The sequence below is a fragment of the Spermophilus citellus genome (genome assembly GCF_964194105.1).
Source record: "Spermophilus citellus genome assembly, chromosome: 11".
Classification (NCBI taxonomy): domain Eukaryota; kingdom Metazoa; phylum Chordata; class Mammalia; order Rodentia; family Sciuridae; genus Spermophilus; species Spermophilus citellus.
Window position 1 is genome coordinate 80,343,456 of NC_138192.1, and position 16,472 is coordinate 80,359,927.

Below are 16,472 nucleotides of genomic sequence, written 5' to 3' on the forward strand. Positions count from 1 at the left end.
TGACTTTCTCTTATTTCTTGAAGTTGTCTCTTTGTCTTGCATTTCTCTTCCAAGTCTTCCCTCTAAATCCATTTCCTTCTCCTTTTCCCTAAAGTTGTATCCCAAGATCATCTTTGGTCATTTTTTTATAGTACTAGAGATTGAACCCATGGGCACTTTACCACTGAGCTACAGCCTCAGTCCTTTTTAAAATTTTATTTTGAGACAGAAAATCTAAGTTGCTGAGGCGGGACTTGAATTTGCGATCCTCCTGCCTCAACCTCCTCAGTCACTGCGATTATAGACCTGCATGCCTGCCCAACTTCCTTGGTCATCTTGTTGTCGTTTCTCTGCTCTTTCTTGGTCATTTCATCCAAACTCCTATTTTTCTATCTACTGGCATAATTTTGCAGGGCATCTGCAAATCATCTTGGCCTTGAGCTTTTCTTTCAAGGTCCCAATTTCTAGCTGCCTCTGGAATGTCACTATTGGTTGCCTCCCTACTTTAAACTCAACATGCCTACAAATGGACTCAAGTTTCTCCCCCTAGAGATTCTACATATTTTGTACATCCTGAGGAATGTAACACATGCAGTTCTGACAGTATGGTGGTGCTCAGGCCACTTCCCCGCTCAGAAAGCTCCAGTGGCTTCCTACTGCCCAAAGTAAAAAGTCCAACCCTATTGTCCAATAATGCCTTGCTCATAACCCCAAACCTTCTTTACAACTGAAATGTTCACTCTTTTCCTTCCATGTAGCCTTCATAGCAGTTAGGCTCAACTTCTTATTGAGCTCCAAACGCTCCACACCTTTTGGCTTCCTTCCTTGCCACTTAAGTTTAGAGTCCATCTTCCTGGAGTAGGCTCCTTTACTCTATTCCTGAATTTCCTAATCATTCTCATTCTTCAAATCTCAGTTCCAATGTCACTTTCATAAAGCCATGAATGACTGCTCTGTCCTGCCCACCTAACTAGAAGTTACTTCTCTAGTCTCTGAGTTCTCATAGCCCTTTATCAAACTTCCTTTTTATGAACCTAACATTCATCTATGTATGAGTGATAATAAATACCATTTTTTCCCTTTCTCTTTCTGATGGTGGGGATCAAATGCAGAGACTTGTGTGTGGCAGGCAAGAGCTCTACCACTGAGCTACACCTCCAGCTCTCCTTTGTTCAAATCTTAATGCAATCTTGTTTAATTCTCCTGTTGATTTTATGAGTTGTACTATTATCCTCAATTTGCAAGTTAGAAAACTGAGGCACGGAGAGTTCATCCTTATCCAAGGGTAAATAAGTGGGTTCAAATGATACAGATGCAGTCAGCCTCCAGAGTTCAGACTTCTAACTACTACTACATGAGACACTATTTTGGTTTATTAGACAGGAAGCTCCTGGATGGTAATAACCCTGATTCCTAATGCCATCCATTATACTTTAAAGAAGTTTTTGTTTGTAGGTTTTGTGGCACTGGGAACTGAACCCAGGTGCTTTTTATCATGGAATTACATCCCCAGTGTCCCTTCTTTTTATTTTGAGAGTCTTGCTCTGTTGCCAAGGCAGGCCTTCAACTTGTGATCCTGCTGCCTCGGTCTCCCCAGTTGTTGGGATTATAGATATGTGCCACCACACCCAGGTCACTTTAAAGTTCTGAGAAAAGGAAGAGAGTTCATTAAAAATTCTTTTTTTCTCCTTACTGAGTAAATTGGTGTCTTTTATATGGTATTTGATGCAAATACTATAGCTCCATTGCCCCAGCACTCTCCATCTCTTTTTGCCCTCATACTCTCAGCCTGTGGAAAAGGGTATGTTCTAAGGAAGGGCAAAGGGGACTCCCTCTTCCTAGTCTAAGAAATCTCAGGAGTTCTCTAGGGCAGTGTAGACTTCTTGAGTAATACTCAAGTGGCATCCCTCTTCAGCTAGCAAGTACTCTACTTTTGTAACCTCAGCTTGTTCCAGTGAATGAACTTCTTGAAATAAACACAGAGGAACAGGACTTTTTATTATCTCCAGATGGGATTGTACAGGCTTGGAAGCTGTTGAAATATTTCTGCTCTGCCTGGATCAAACTTCTGTTATCTTCCCAAAGGGAACTAAGTTTCTTTCATTGAGAAATAGTAAATTTTGTGTTAACTAATTTAAACCAACTTAGATTAAATTCCACCAATAGACCCTCTAAAATCCAGATTTTTATGATGTGCTTTTTATTTAATTTTGTATCCTCCCCACCTGATCCACCTTTCCCTCCCCCTAGTATTGGGGATTGGACTCAGGGGTATTCTACCACTAAGCTATATCCCCAACCCTTTTCATTTTATTTTGAGACAGAGTCTTTCTAAATTGTTGAGGCTAGCCTTGAACTTGTGATCCTCTTCTTCAGGCTCCTGAGTTGCTGGAATTATAGGCGTGTGCCATCACATTTCTCTCCCTTTTAAAATCAGATTTTAGGCTGCCTTGGCATGTGTGAGGACATATACACACAATTGTGAAATTGTTTTTGAATCATAAATCGAAGTTTAGTTGTTGTTTTTTAAAATAAGGATTAACCTGAAAGTGGAAATACAAGGCCTTTAAGATATTTTATTTTTATTACATTAGTGGCAGTCAGTTGAGCAACTTCCGCACAAAAGGAGTCCAATAAACATCTAATGAATGAACACCATAAATACTTATAATTTGGGGCCATAACAATATAAAATAAATTGAAAAATGATGGTGCCACCTATTGGTGATGATATAAAATGTAACCTTATCACAGACATGTCATTTCATGTTTTACAATCATTTGTTACTTATTCTCACAGAGATTCTAAGAGTAACTGAGGAGCTACAAGGAAGGCTTGAATCATGTGCATATGAGGGAGGCACCAATGTTTCAACTGGGTTGCTCTCTGTTGGGTGCCTATTAAGCACTCAGCGCATTGGAGGATGCCAGAGAATTGAAGACATATCTCCTGCCTTCAAGGATCATCTTATCTACTTGGAAAGAGACCTACCTACTAAGAACTGTCAACCAATACAACAAAATAATTAACAGCCTGACATTAAAATATATGATGTTCATTCCATGTGTACGGGTATATTTTATATACTGTATTATATGAAAACCATACTTTCTGAACCCACAGGACAGGAATAAGATTGTTTTGCGCACAATTTACCCCAGGCCTACTATACCACAGCACCTGGCACTTAGTAGGAAATTGATAAATACTATTGAATAACTGAATAAGTCAGCTAATATAGTAAAATATATGTGGCTTATAGAATACTTTAAATCAAGACTGGCAAAACAGATCAGAAAATATGTATAATCATAGGAAATCCTATAGAGGAAGTGAGTCTTGAGTTAGGTTCTGAAAAATTCCTTAAGGGACTTATAACCTAATAGATTGAAACCATCAGTGCAGAGAGACCTCTTATACCCTTGGATTTGGTTTGAATTTGAGATTTTTGTGGTTTGCTGTGCTAACCCACGCTTTTCCCTCACACATGGACTGGATTTTTTGCTCGAAGTCCAAAGCAAAAGAAGAGAAGAAGACAGATGGTGGGTAGTTGCAAGAATGTATACATTAATTCTACTTGCGGAAGTTTTATGGGTGGGAATAATTCCTGAAGAAAGCAAGCAGCTTGTTTTCCTTCCTCCTGCCCTCCAACCCAATTGTGTGCTCCAAAGTATTCCTAAAATATTTGGCAATAAGTACTACAAATCTTAAAAATGATTGTGTTTTGATTTAGTAATTTTCCTTCTAAAAGTATGTTGAGGAAATAACCAGAAATGTGAACAGAAACTTTTGAAACAAAGAAAATATCACTATTTAGCATAAAAGCAGTTAAATTTTTTTAAGTTTAATTAAATAAGTTTTGATTCAGATATAAGACAATTCTTACATAATATTTAAAAATATGCCACAAAATTGTGTATGTATAGGTATCCCTGAATAGAATTATAATTGTTTTAATTTTACTTATTGTATAAAATTTACGTCTTTGAGGGGTTGGGATTATAGCTGAGTAGTAGGGTTCTTGCAGGCATATGCCAGGTTAGGTTTCATTTCCAGCACTGAAAAAAAAAAGTTTTTGAAATTTAGTGCATGTTCTGACTAACATTCCTCTGGTTGTGCCCTGTTTTCGATGTCTTTAACTAGTCCTTGATTAGACTATGTTGCAACTTCATAGAGAAAAGGTTAATATATAGAAAATTGATAATAATGCAAATGCTTCCTGTCCATAGCTATGATTTCTGTTTCTGTGATGCCAACACAAATTAATTTTGTCTAGTAGATAATATAAATCTTCATAAATCAAATTCCCATTGATTTTAGCATATTAGTGATTCCCTCATTAATTAATGTCTTAAATAAAAAATTCGATGTATTCATTTTATATTTCTCTGTAGTAATAATTTTGCCTTATTTTGAGAATCATTCTTTAACACTAAGTATTTCTTATATTCTAGGAAATACCTATTGTTTTCTACAACAAATATGTTACTAATTTTAGTAAACTTTTTAAGTATAACATGCATGCAGAAAAGTATAGAAGTTTAAAGATTAATGCATTTCCACAAAATTAACATACCATGTACCTAAGACCCAAATCAAGGAATAGAACCTATCCCAAAGTGCTTTTGTGGCTCTTTCCTTGTCACTCTAACCACCTTCCTTTATTAAACACTATCCTGCCTTGTAGCATCATGGATTCATAGTGTGTTTTCTTTTGTGTCTGGCTATCATTAATGTATATGGTTACATAAAATTCTGTTCTTTCATTCCCTTTGCTTTGTAGTGTTCCATTATCTGAGTAGATCACATAATGTCTATTCTAATGCTGATAGACATTCAGATTTTTTCTGGTTTGGGGGCTATTGTTAGCTGATAAGCAAGGCAGGCACTTTTACACTTACAGAGGAGAAAACTGCTACTTCTTTAAAAGACTGTTAATGACCCTTCAAAGTTGTTTTTGTTGCAGCAAAAACTCTCTGGAAAAACTTAGGAAGAACCAGCCAAGGTCACCCAGTTACACTGACTCACTCTTTTAGGCAACCTATATTAAACTTGGCTCAGTCTATACTAAGCTAAGCATACTCAAAAACATTCCTGTCCAGTAATTTTTCCTTCTTAAACATGTGCTGTAGGACCTTGAACTGAGCATGCCCAGAACTGTTGTCCCCCACCACATGTACTTTCCTATATGAATATGTATAGATTCCCCAAACAAAATCCTCATGCTTCCTTTGTTTGGGGAGAGCACTGCTTTCAGATAACCCCAGTGCTTTTCTTACTTGATGCAGGCAATAAACTATCTCCACTCTCTTACCTCCTGGTGTGCTTTTTGGCTTTGCACTCACCAAAAGCAAACCCATCACATTTGGTTACACTATTATGAATAATGCACCTATGAACACTTTGTACATTTTGTATCATTTTTGCTGACTCTACTATATGTTCATTTAGACTATGAAAGATAAACCTGAAATTTAAAAAATCAATTTCCTTTTTCCCTCTATGCAACATTCCATCAACATAAAATCCTTTCAATTAACAAGTTTTGAAATTTATATTCCAGACAATCAATCCTCATTCACACATTATTGTGAATTTCTATGATCTGATAATGAGATTAACAGAAGTTTCCACCATAAGGAAATGTGGGGTAAGGAAGGGGAAGTAGATTTGGATTTGGTAGAAGGCAGTTAAGTGTCAGGCTTTAGGGGTAGGATGTAGGAGAAGCAGCAGGAAGTGTAGATTACAGACTTTTCCATTCATTGAAGTCTTGGCTACATCTCTTTGAAAAGAATCATTATAATGATTGTTAACATGATTGATTGCTTTAAAAATAGTTTAGAGTTGGCAAAGCGCTTTTTTATCCATGATTGCATTTGATCTCTCACGAAGAGATTGGTATTTTCATAACTGTCCTTATTTTCAATGCTTAACACATAAAATTGGACATCACAGCTAGACTGGTGGATTAGGACTCCAATTCTTCCCCACTGAGGCCAGGTTCCATAATCTAAGTACATCTAGTTCATTCTTTCCAGATCATTTGGTAATTCTCCAGTTAATACTTATCTCAGAAGTAGTGAAAGGGAAGGAATAAAGAAGCAGAAGGAGCATAAAATATGCCCTCAATTACCTCTTTTATCATTAAAAATATTGTAAACTCTAAGAGACATGTCAAAATTCTATAATATTTGATTAAAGACCAAAAAAGTGGTGTAGAATGGCAGTATTTATACTTTGGCTTTCTGCAAGTGAAGAAGACAGTGGGATAGAGTGGACTAGGTGAGGGTGGTTTGGAGATTCAGGATAGATCCAACCCAGCAGGCTTGGTAGGGGTAGGGCTGGCACTGGAATTGCCAAGCACAATCCAAGCTGGAAGGAAATTTTAGTGTACCTAAGAGTTTTGGATAAAATGGTGCAATGGACAGAAGAAAGTTGTAGAGAAGATGTGTTGAGTTTGAGAATGTGAATGTGATATCAGGGAAGGAGGTTGCTGTGGTGGCTTAGCAGCAAGTTTCAAATCTTGGAGGTGACAAAGAAAGAGGCCTAGGGAGGGGTGTTGTGAGGCATCTCAGTGAATCTGAAATATTTTCAGAGTTTTTATCTGGACCTGTGCTTTGGAATATTGTACAAATATTCCAAAGTTTGAGATCTTCTAAATTGTTTTTTCAGGGCCTACTACAAAACTCTTAGCAGTCCTAAGGGTGACAGATGAGAGGGGAAGTGGTTATGGTCTTCTATGGATGGTCAGGCAGAATGGAATTCACTTGGGAACCCCTGACAGGTACTCTCTTGTGTACTTTGCTTCAGTGCTCTGAGAAAGGATTAAGGCTGATCCATGCCAACTCTGCCAATGGACTCACTCCAGCTAGGCAAGCTTATTGTCTTTGACAGCTTCCAAGTGTGTGTTTTCTTAGAGATGGATTTCTTGAAAAAAAAAAAAAAAGCTATTCTTGTTGCCAAGGTATTAATTTAACAAGTTGCAAAATGCTAAAGGAGAACATGAAGATGTTTTTAGGCTTCATACTGGGCAAGTGGCAACTATTTGACACTACTCCTACACTAAAAGGACTAACAACTATGCTATGGATATGTTATGTTTTCTCCTTTCTTTCTTTTTTTTTTGTGGGGGGTGGGGTTGGGGAGGATGTGCTGGGGATTGAACCCAGGGGCGCTTGACCACTGAGCCACATCCCTAACCCTATTTTGTATTTTATTTAGAGACAGGGCCTCACCAAGTGCTAAGCGCCTCACCATTGCTGAGGCTGGCTTTGAATTTATGACCTCTTGCCTCAGTCTACCAAGTCACTAGGATTATAGGCATGTGACTCCGTGCCTGGGTTTTTTCTTTCTTAATACTGTTTTAAATCCTTTCTTACACATTAGAACCATAGCATACTCCTTATGTATGCCCAAAGGGAACCTCTCATTTAATTTGCAGAGTAACAGTATTATTTCCACTCTAAATATATACAATTAAAAGAACATATGAGATTAAACGTATTAAAACTGGGTCCCTTGCTTATAACTATGCATCTATCCAAGTGTCAATCTTCCACAGAGAACATACAGTCTTGCCCTTTTACTTAATACTGATTGGGACTATTAATCTCACAACCTGGTCAGGCTCCCAGGTTGGACAGATTTCTGCAGGGCTTGGTCCCCCTACAAGTGGGAAAGACTTAGCTGCTTCTTACCCCTTGTCTTCAAAAAGATCCAGAGGATCTGTTTTACCCACAGGCTTCTGAGAGAAATGACTGATTGTCTTTCAGGAATTCAGAGTTGTTGTTTGGGGGCAGCCCAACCCTGATTGCTCAATTTTGTAGGCAGAGTCACATATTAATCATCCATATGTGAGTTCTTCTTCTATACTATCTAAAGTTTCTTGGATGGTTTTTTAATTTATATGATAAAATTGTAGCCTATTTAACGTTTCTAATTCATGAAGCATTTATACAAGAAAAAAGAGAAAAACAATCGAGGGGCTAGTGACAAATACTATTTGGCACAGAGTGAGATTGAGTTTTGTATCTGGGTGAATAGTTGGTGCAAAATTGTGATGCTGTGGTGTTTTGTCACTAAAAAGTGCTCCATTTGGGACGGCAGAAGGAAACTGAGATTTGTTGGGTGCACACAGGCCAGAGGAAGGTACACTGAGAGCTACAGCTACTGTTTCAACATGTTGTCTTTTTACTTCTCCCTTTAATGCAGTTTGAACCCGACTAATCAAAAAATCTGAAATCTGAAATGCTCCAAAATCTAAATTCTGGATTTCAGATTTTTGATTTAGGGATGTTCAACTGGTGAAGTTTGTACAAATATTCCAAAGTCTGAAAAATTGTGAAATCTGAAATACTTGTGGTCTCAAGCATTTTAGATGAGGGATACTCAACATAGAGTTTTCTTGTTACAAAACGAACACTTCCTCATTATCCAAATAGAAAATTGATGACACAGAGAGAGTAAAAAACACCTCAATACTACCAAGGATTATTAATTTCTGCACTGGTTTTCCATCTCCATGGGACTTAATTTCTAAATTAAGAGGAGAATATAGGATGGGAATGTATTTTGGTGGTAGAGCTATGGTCTAAGATGTGCAAGGCCCTAGGTTCAAAAGAGGGCACTAAGAATCACCCTCTAAAATACCTCAAATCATCACTTAGTGTCAAAATAGAATGTTGTTTTGTGTGTTAAGCAATAAAGAAAAATTGTAATTATAATCCATTTTATTTAATTATTAACAAACATTTACAACAAACAAAAAAGATTCTGTTAAGACTAGAGTCACACTCAGCATGAGCAGATATTTGAAATATGAAAAGCACATGGGGCCAGAAATGGATCATATTTACATCATTCCTTTCAGATTTATTTTTGGCTAAGTTCATGTTAATTTACGGGGAGGTAAAACAGGACTCATCATACCATTTAAATGTCCTCTTTTGCTCTCCTGTTCTTTTTCTTTTTTTCCCTTCTTTTTCTCTTTCCCTTATTCATTCTCATTTGCCTTTTATCCTTTCCAAGTTAACACGAATCCTACTTAAGCTAAATGCAAAATAGTGTACTGCTACTGTATTCCTACTTTTGTATCTAGCCTTCAATACCTTTTCCCTCCATACTGGAGACTAAACCCAGGTGCACTTTTAACACTGAAATGCAGCCCCAGCCCATTTTAATTTTTAAAATTAAAATTTAATTTATATTTTAATTTAAATGTCTCACTAATAACTTTTAAAGTTTGAAAAATACATAGTCTGAATGAGAACATTCAAATACAGTAGTTGTCCCTTAACTGTGATTTTACTTCCTGAGGTTCCAGTTATCCATGGTAAAATGAGTTCTAAAAATATTAAATGGAAAGTTTCAAAAATAAAGAATTCACAAGTTTTTAGTAACTTTAGTATTATTATAATTGTTCTACTTTATAGTTATGTTGTTAACCTCTTACTGTGCCTAATTTATAAATTAAATTATCATAGTAGTTAATAATTTAATTTAAAAAGTTAATAATTTAAAAAATAATTTTAAAAAGGCACTAAATTTGTATATGCATGTGTATATAGGAATGAACATAGTATACAGTGTTTGGTACTATCTGAGTTTTGGGGCATTTACTAAGGGTCTTGGGGCATATCTTCTGCTGATAAGGGGGGAATATTATAGCACAAAAAGCTAAAATAAAAAGTAAAAATCTTTTTTCCCCATTCTTACTCCTCAGCATTCTTCCCACATCCAGAGATGAAGTCAAGACCCAGAGATAGGGTGGGGTGAACTTAGGGGAATTTCTTTTTGCACTTTTATAATTATGTTCTTTGTGACTGTCTATATGTGTGTTTTAAATCATTTTAGAGGGATTTGGAGAGTAAGCAGGGATTTTTTCCTTTCTTTTTTTTTTTTTTTGTGGTGCTGGCGATTGAACCCAGGGCCTTATGCATGTGAGGCATTCTACCAATTGAGCTACATCCCCAGCCCTTAAAGGGGGATTTAAAAGTATGAATTGAATTTATCATCTTGAGCCCAAAGCCCTTTAAGAGCTTTTAGAAGAGCATGCATACATGCACACATATTTACTTTACTAAAAGGGAATCATTGAGCACATATTGATTGGTCATCTGTTTGTCCTTAATACATTTTAGATATCCTATCACATTAATAAACATTTACATATATATTAAATACATACATACAATGATATGATATTTTATCATATCATTTATATTTTATATATGTTATATATATTTTATATGTACATTTTATATCATATATTATATTATATATCACTGTATGCATGTATTTAATTAAGCTCTTATTTTTCAACACTTAGGTTACTTTTATTGTTTCTGTATGATGAACACAGCTCAGATGATCTGCTTAGTAGTTCAATCTTTGTATACATGCCTAAATGCTTCCTAAGAATAGAGTTATAAAATTGAAATGATATAAATACTTTTCCCCTAGTGCTAGAGATCAAACCCAGTGCCTTGGGCATGCTATGCAGGTACTCTACCACTGAGCTACATTCCTGCTCAATATGTGCTTTTTATTTTATTTTTTTGTTTTTTGCAGTACTGGGGTTGAAATCCAGGGCCTCATGCATGCTAGGCAAGTGCTTTATCACTGAACCACACCACTTAGCTCCTGCTATACACGAATTGTTAAGGTCTTTGAAAATACTGGGCACTTGCTGTTTTTACACCTTATTTTATTATTATTTAATATTTTTATTAACATGTATGAATCATACATATTAAAAGAGCTTAGCCTCAACACATGTATACTGCATGAATTAATCAAATTCAGCTTTCCTTTATCCATTCTCCCCCAACCCCAAGCTGTAGTAATCACTATTCTACATTCAAGTCCACAATTTTTAGCTTCTACATTTGACAGAGAACATGGGGTACTTGTTTTTCTGTCTGACTTATTTCACTTAATTAATGCCCTTCAGTTCCATCCATTTGCTGAAAATGATGGGATATTTATTCTTCTTTATGGATGAATAATATTCCATTGTGTATATATGCCATATTTTCTTTATCCATTCATCCATTGATGGACATCTGGGTTGATTCCACATTTTAACCATTGTGAATAGTGCTGCAGTAAGCAAGTAAGCATGGGTGTGCATGTTCTTGCATTTTAACTATGCAATCTAGAAGCTAACAATGAATTTAGCTTCTTTTCTAGGTTGAGACACTGTAAACTGCTTTCATGTCAAGATCTGCCTCATCTTCTAAAGTGGGAGTTCCCAGCATCAGGCTTGTGGGGGTGTATGCTTAATCCTTCTACAAACTGGAGTGAGTCACTCTCCATTTCCTTTCTCCACCCTTCCTGAGTCCATACATATCCTGGCTTTTAAAAAAAAAATTCTTTTTTAAGAGGTGGAGTCTAGCCTAAAGATTCTATTGGAGTGAAAATGGAAAAGGGCATCTGTTCTAGGTCATTATTATTTCCAAATTGGAATTGACCTTGTCTCTTAAGATAAAGCTATCTCAAATTCTTGACTTAGCAGCTACCTTAAGAAATCTTAACTACTTTTACAGAAGAGAGAAAAAAATCTCTAAAACTCTTTGAAAAATGGGGCTGGGGTTGTGGCTCAGTGGTAGAGTGCTTGCCTCACATGTGTGAGATACTGGGTTCAATTCTCAGCACCACATATAAATAAATGAATAAAATAAAGGTCCATCAACAACTAAAAAAAATCTTTGAAAAGTATTAGCAATAAAAACTTGGTTTGCTTTGTTTTATTTTGGTGGTGCTGGGCTGTCTGGGGGTATAGCTTAGTAGTCCAGCACTTGTCTAACATTGCTTGAGGCTTTGGGTTCAATCCCTAGCACTGCAAAAAAAAAAAAAAAAAAAAAAAAAAGTGCTTAGGATCAAACCAGGGCCTCACACATGCTAAGCACATGATCTACCACTAAGCTATATGCCCAGCCAATGGTTATTTTTAAAGAAATAATGAAAATACTTGGTTGGGATGGACAGCTATTTTGGCAGTAAGATTAATATGGATTCTTTGACATTTGGGTAGATTCCCCAGCTGATCTGTGCTCCTTTCCTTCTGAACGCTGGGCAGCCTTCACAAACCCCTTAGGGCATATAGAAAAATTGGTATATGGCATGGGCACAAACACACCTCACTCCAACCTCCTGTTTTTTTTTTTTTCTTTTTCTATTGTGACTATTATATCACTACCACTGAGATTTAGTGATGGTTTTATTTTTTATTTTTAGGTACTAGTGATTGAATCCAGGGACTGTTTACCACTGAACTACATCCCAAGTCATTTTTATTTTTTAAAATTTTCAGACAGGGTCTTGCCATGTTGCTGAGGGCTAGCCTTGAATTTGCAATCATCTTGCTTCAGCCTCTAAGTGGCTGGGATTATAGATGTGGACCACCATGCCAGGCTAGTAATGGTTTTAAAATATAATGTAGTCATTATGGTTGGTCAGGTACATTCTAGGTTAAAAAGCAAAGGAAACATAAAAATAAATTTTCAAAAATCTGTAATGTTGTATAGCTTTAAAATTTATAAAGCACTTTCATATATCTCATGTGCTTTTACAACAGCCTTGTTAAATAGGTACTATGACCCCATTTACAGATAACAAAACCATGGTGGATGGAGGTTTTAAAATTGCTCAAGACAAAGTATACAGTTATCTTTCATTTCAATACTCTTCCTTTCCAACAGGTGAGGTGTACAGGAAACTCATCCTATTGAAATGACTCTTAACCTAGAAGGGAAGCAACAAGATGAACTTACCACTCTCTGGAGTTAGGAATTCAATGTTGTTTTTGTTTTTTCCTTTTCTTTTCTTTTGAAGCCTTGACATTCTGCTTTCCATCAGGATCATGAAGTGTTTGGCCAGACATACCCAAAAGAGTGGAGAAAATGGTTCTGGTTTTCCCTTCTTTAGGACTAAAGTCATAGTCATCGAAATCTAAGATAAATTTCAGGAAAACTAGCTCCCGTAATTGATCATCTTACCTTCAGCCAATTAGGGGTTAATTTTTAGGAGATTTCAGATTTTTTTTAAGGGTAGTTAGAACTTGATAAAACACTGCTATTGAAGTCTTTATCCCTACCAGAGACCTCTCTCTGCCCTGGACTGACTAGAAGCACATATTTGTTCAAATTAAGAACAGGTGTTAGGACAGAAACATCTGCTGCAGTCTGGAAGAGTAAAGACTATAGAAAATATAAATCAGAAGTTCTACTTTTAAGTGACCAGGTTAATAATGATTAAGACACAAGAAATGCAAGGAATTTGAAACATGTTTCTTAACTAAGTTTTGTATCCAGATTGAGTTCCATTTTTTTTTAGAAGTAGAAAAATTTTTCTACAAAAACTACATTTAGAAGCTAAGTACAGGGGTTCATAAACTCTTTAAGGCTGTATTTACTTTTAAATAGCATTTCCAAATTTCTCAAGATTTCATCTTGGAAGTAGAAGCCTTGAGTGTTTTAGCAAAAAGGAAAATTAAATCTTGAGACCTATTGAACACAAGTGGTAGCAGATGGGTCCTTTTTTGGATTTGGTAGCCTTTAGATGAGTGTAAAAGGAAACTTATGACACTTTAGGGGGTGACCCAAAAGAAAGGGCCATCAAAAACAAAAATAGGTTTTCATATATCCGAGCATCAAATCAATGGGTGAGTGACAGAAAGACTCAGCTTTCTATAATCAATTTAAATTCCATTAGAATAAGAGAGATAACTTAGAAAAATTAACTTTTGTGTTTCCTATGATTCTTGTACTTCTTTTTCTCCCTATCCCATTCCGCCATCAGAACTTGTATAGAATGTATACCCAGTGCCCAGAAATATTTGATTCATGGATTGAAAAAGATTAACTAAGATGACATGCCTTCGTGTAATGGATCTTTGAAAAGGTGAATTTTTTGAGATGATAATAAGAGGTTTGTATAAAATCTGAGAGGCAGAGCAAGGGTGGACGAATGGATTATTAATGAGCATTCACACAAAAGAGTTAAGAGAGTCAACCCACAGCGAAAGGTTCACTGCTAATGAGATACGAGGGCTTTGGTTATATTACCTAACCTAAATGTCCTCATCTATAAAATGTGAATAATAACAGCAACTATAATATAGGGTTATTATGTGGATTAAATAAGACAATGAACATAGAGTAATGATACACTGTCTGGCAAGTAGGAATTGGCAAGATGCTAAGAGCTGTGCAGATGGTTACACTTCTAGTAACCCCCAAACAATATAAGGCCCTGCCTACAAAAGGGCCATGGGAATTCTACAATGTATATCAGTTTTGGCCATATCATCATAAACCAATTAAGGACTAAGATGCCTGCCCCATTCCAGGTCCTTGGCAATAAAATCCTAAAACTATGTGATACAACTTATAAATATACCCTGAAATGACTTCCTAATGGCCCAGAGATATGGGGACATGAAATAGAAACTGAGTTGGATAATAAAAAAGTCATATTTCACAACCCACTTCAGCTATTATTATTAGTGAATCAAAGGATATATCTAAATGTCAAAGGAAAGAGCAGGGATTCAGGCGCAAGGTGGTTAATAACTTTACTCCAGATACATTTTATTGTCTTAGTAGGCTCCTCATAATTTCTAGAGGACCCTTTTGGGGAAAATCTGGTTGTAGGGAAGCTAGGAAGTTGTTTCAAAACCTCCTCCTTTGCATAGCTTCTCTTATAAGATTGAGAAGACATCAATTGTTTCGCAAGGGGGAAAAACCCCTACAGGGGGCGGTTATGCCTATAAGTGGTGATAAGCAGGATGATGAGCTTATTTCATTCATTTAGAAGAGCCAACTTTTTTTCAAACCTTTAAAAACAATGCCTTGTATTTACTTTCTTAGAGTAGGTAATAAAGTCTACATTTCTTTTGTTTTTGCGGTACTGGGTATTAAACTCAAAGCCTGGAGTATGCCAGGCAAGCACTGTGCTACTGAGCTATACCCTCTGCCCACAGCTACATTTCTTTAAAAGTATTCTGTCATTCACACTTTTCTTCCAACTCTAACCCTGCTCTTCCTTTAATTTATTTGAAAGTAGATCAATTCTTGCCGTAACTTCTAAAAAAGAACACAGTGCTCTGGGCAGCACTGATGACATTCTAAGAGGCTGGATAAGAAAGAAGAGGCAAAGCAGCTGCAGGAGGTGAACTGGTGCCAGTATGCAATGTGAGAATCACAGAAGAGAACAATTTTTATTTTTGATACAGAGGATTGAACCCCGTGGTGCTTATCACTGAGCTATGTCTCCAGCCCTTTTTTCTTTTCTATATTTTGAGGTAGGGTCTTGGTAAGTTGCTGAGGGTCTTAATAAATTGATGAGGCTGGCCTCAAACTTGTAATCCTTCTGCCTTAGCCTCCCAAATCATAGGGATTACAGGCATATACCATAGCACCTGGGTATTAGGAGATCACATTTGGAAAAAAGATAATAGGGTTGAGAGTATAGCTCAGTGGTAGAGTATTTGCCTTGCATGTACTAAGGCCCTGGTTTCTGTCCCCATACTGAAGGGGGAAAAAATTCACAAACTGGAGCTACTCCACACGCCCCCCCATGCCAGGGATCAAGCCCAGGGCCTCACACATTCTAAGCAAGGGCTTTATCCCTAAGTTACATCTGCAGACTGAAGCTATGTGTTTCATGGTGTAAAACAACACCTAACTCTGCTAGATATGCCTTTTAGCATTCATTTTCACCACTTTCTATATTCAACCCATCTCTAAATCACAGTGGTGCAGGAATTGGAAAACTCAAAATCCAATTTCTACTTTTCACCATACATGAAAGTCAACACCAAATGAATTGTAAATCTAAATGTAAACAGTAAAGCAATAAAATTTTCATAAGAAAACAGAATACCCTTATAACTTTGGAGTCAGCAAAATATGTTAAACTGAATACACACAAAATAAATGAACCATGAAGGAAAACATCTGATAAACAGAACTGCATAAAAAAGTGAAAAAACAAGCCATAGAGGGAAAAAGCCATTCTTAACATCTATACCCAACAATAGACTCATATTCAGTATAAAAAAAAAAACTACAGAGAACAACAAAAAAGACAGGTCAATAAAATAGAAATTTAGGCAAAAGATCTGAACTGGCATTTCAAGGAAGAGGGTATCCAAAAGGCCAACAAACATGAAAAATCATTTATTGTTAAACATCAGGAAAATAAAAACTAAAATGATGATGCAATTTCAATATATTGTATTAACCTTTCAAAAGAATGGCTAAAATCTGAAAATTGAAAAATACCAAGTTCTGATTAGGGATGTGGGACATCTACTAGTAGTAAGACTATAGTAAAACTACCATCTCCTTACCTGATGTTTCCCTTTCTTTGGTTTCAATGACTCATGGTCAATTGCAGTTCAAAAATTTTTAGTAGAAAATTTCAGAAACAATTAACACATTTAAAAATTGCATGCTGTTCCGAGTAGCATGATGAAAGCTCCCATTGT

The 16,472-nt window shown here is 36.3% G+C and overlaps 1 long non-coding RNA gene across 3 annotated transcripts in view; it reads left to right on the forward strand.

Moving 5' to 3' along the window:
• Nucleotides 1–4,658, forward strand: part of LOC308630697 — a 40,880-nt gene extending 36,222 nt beyond the window's left edge. For all 3 annotated transcript variants that reach the window (XR_014017994.1, XR_014017995.1, XR_014017996.1), the window contains one exon: nt 2,780–4,658. This is a non-coding gene — a long non-coding RNA (uncharacterized lncRNA). The remainder of the gene's footprint in view (nt 1–2,779) is intronic.
• Nucleotides 4,659–16,472: the final 11,814 nt, after the last annotated feature.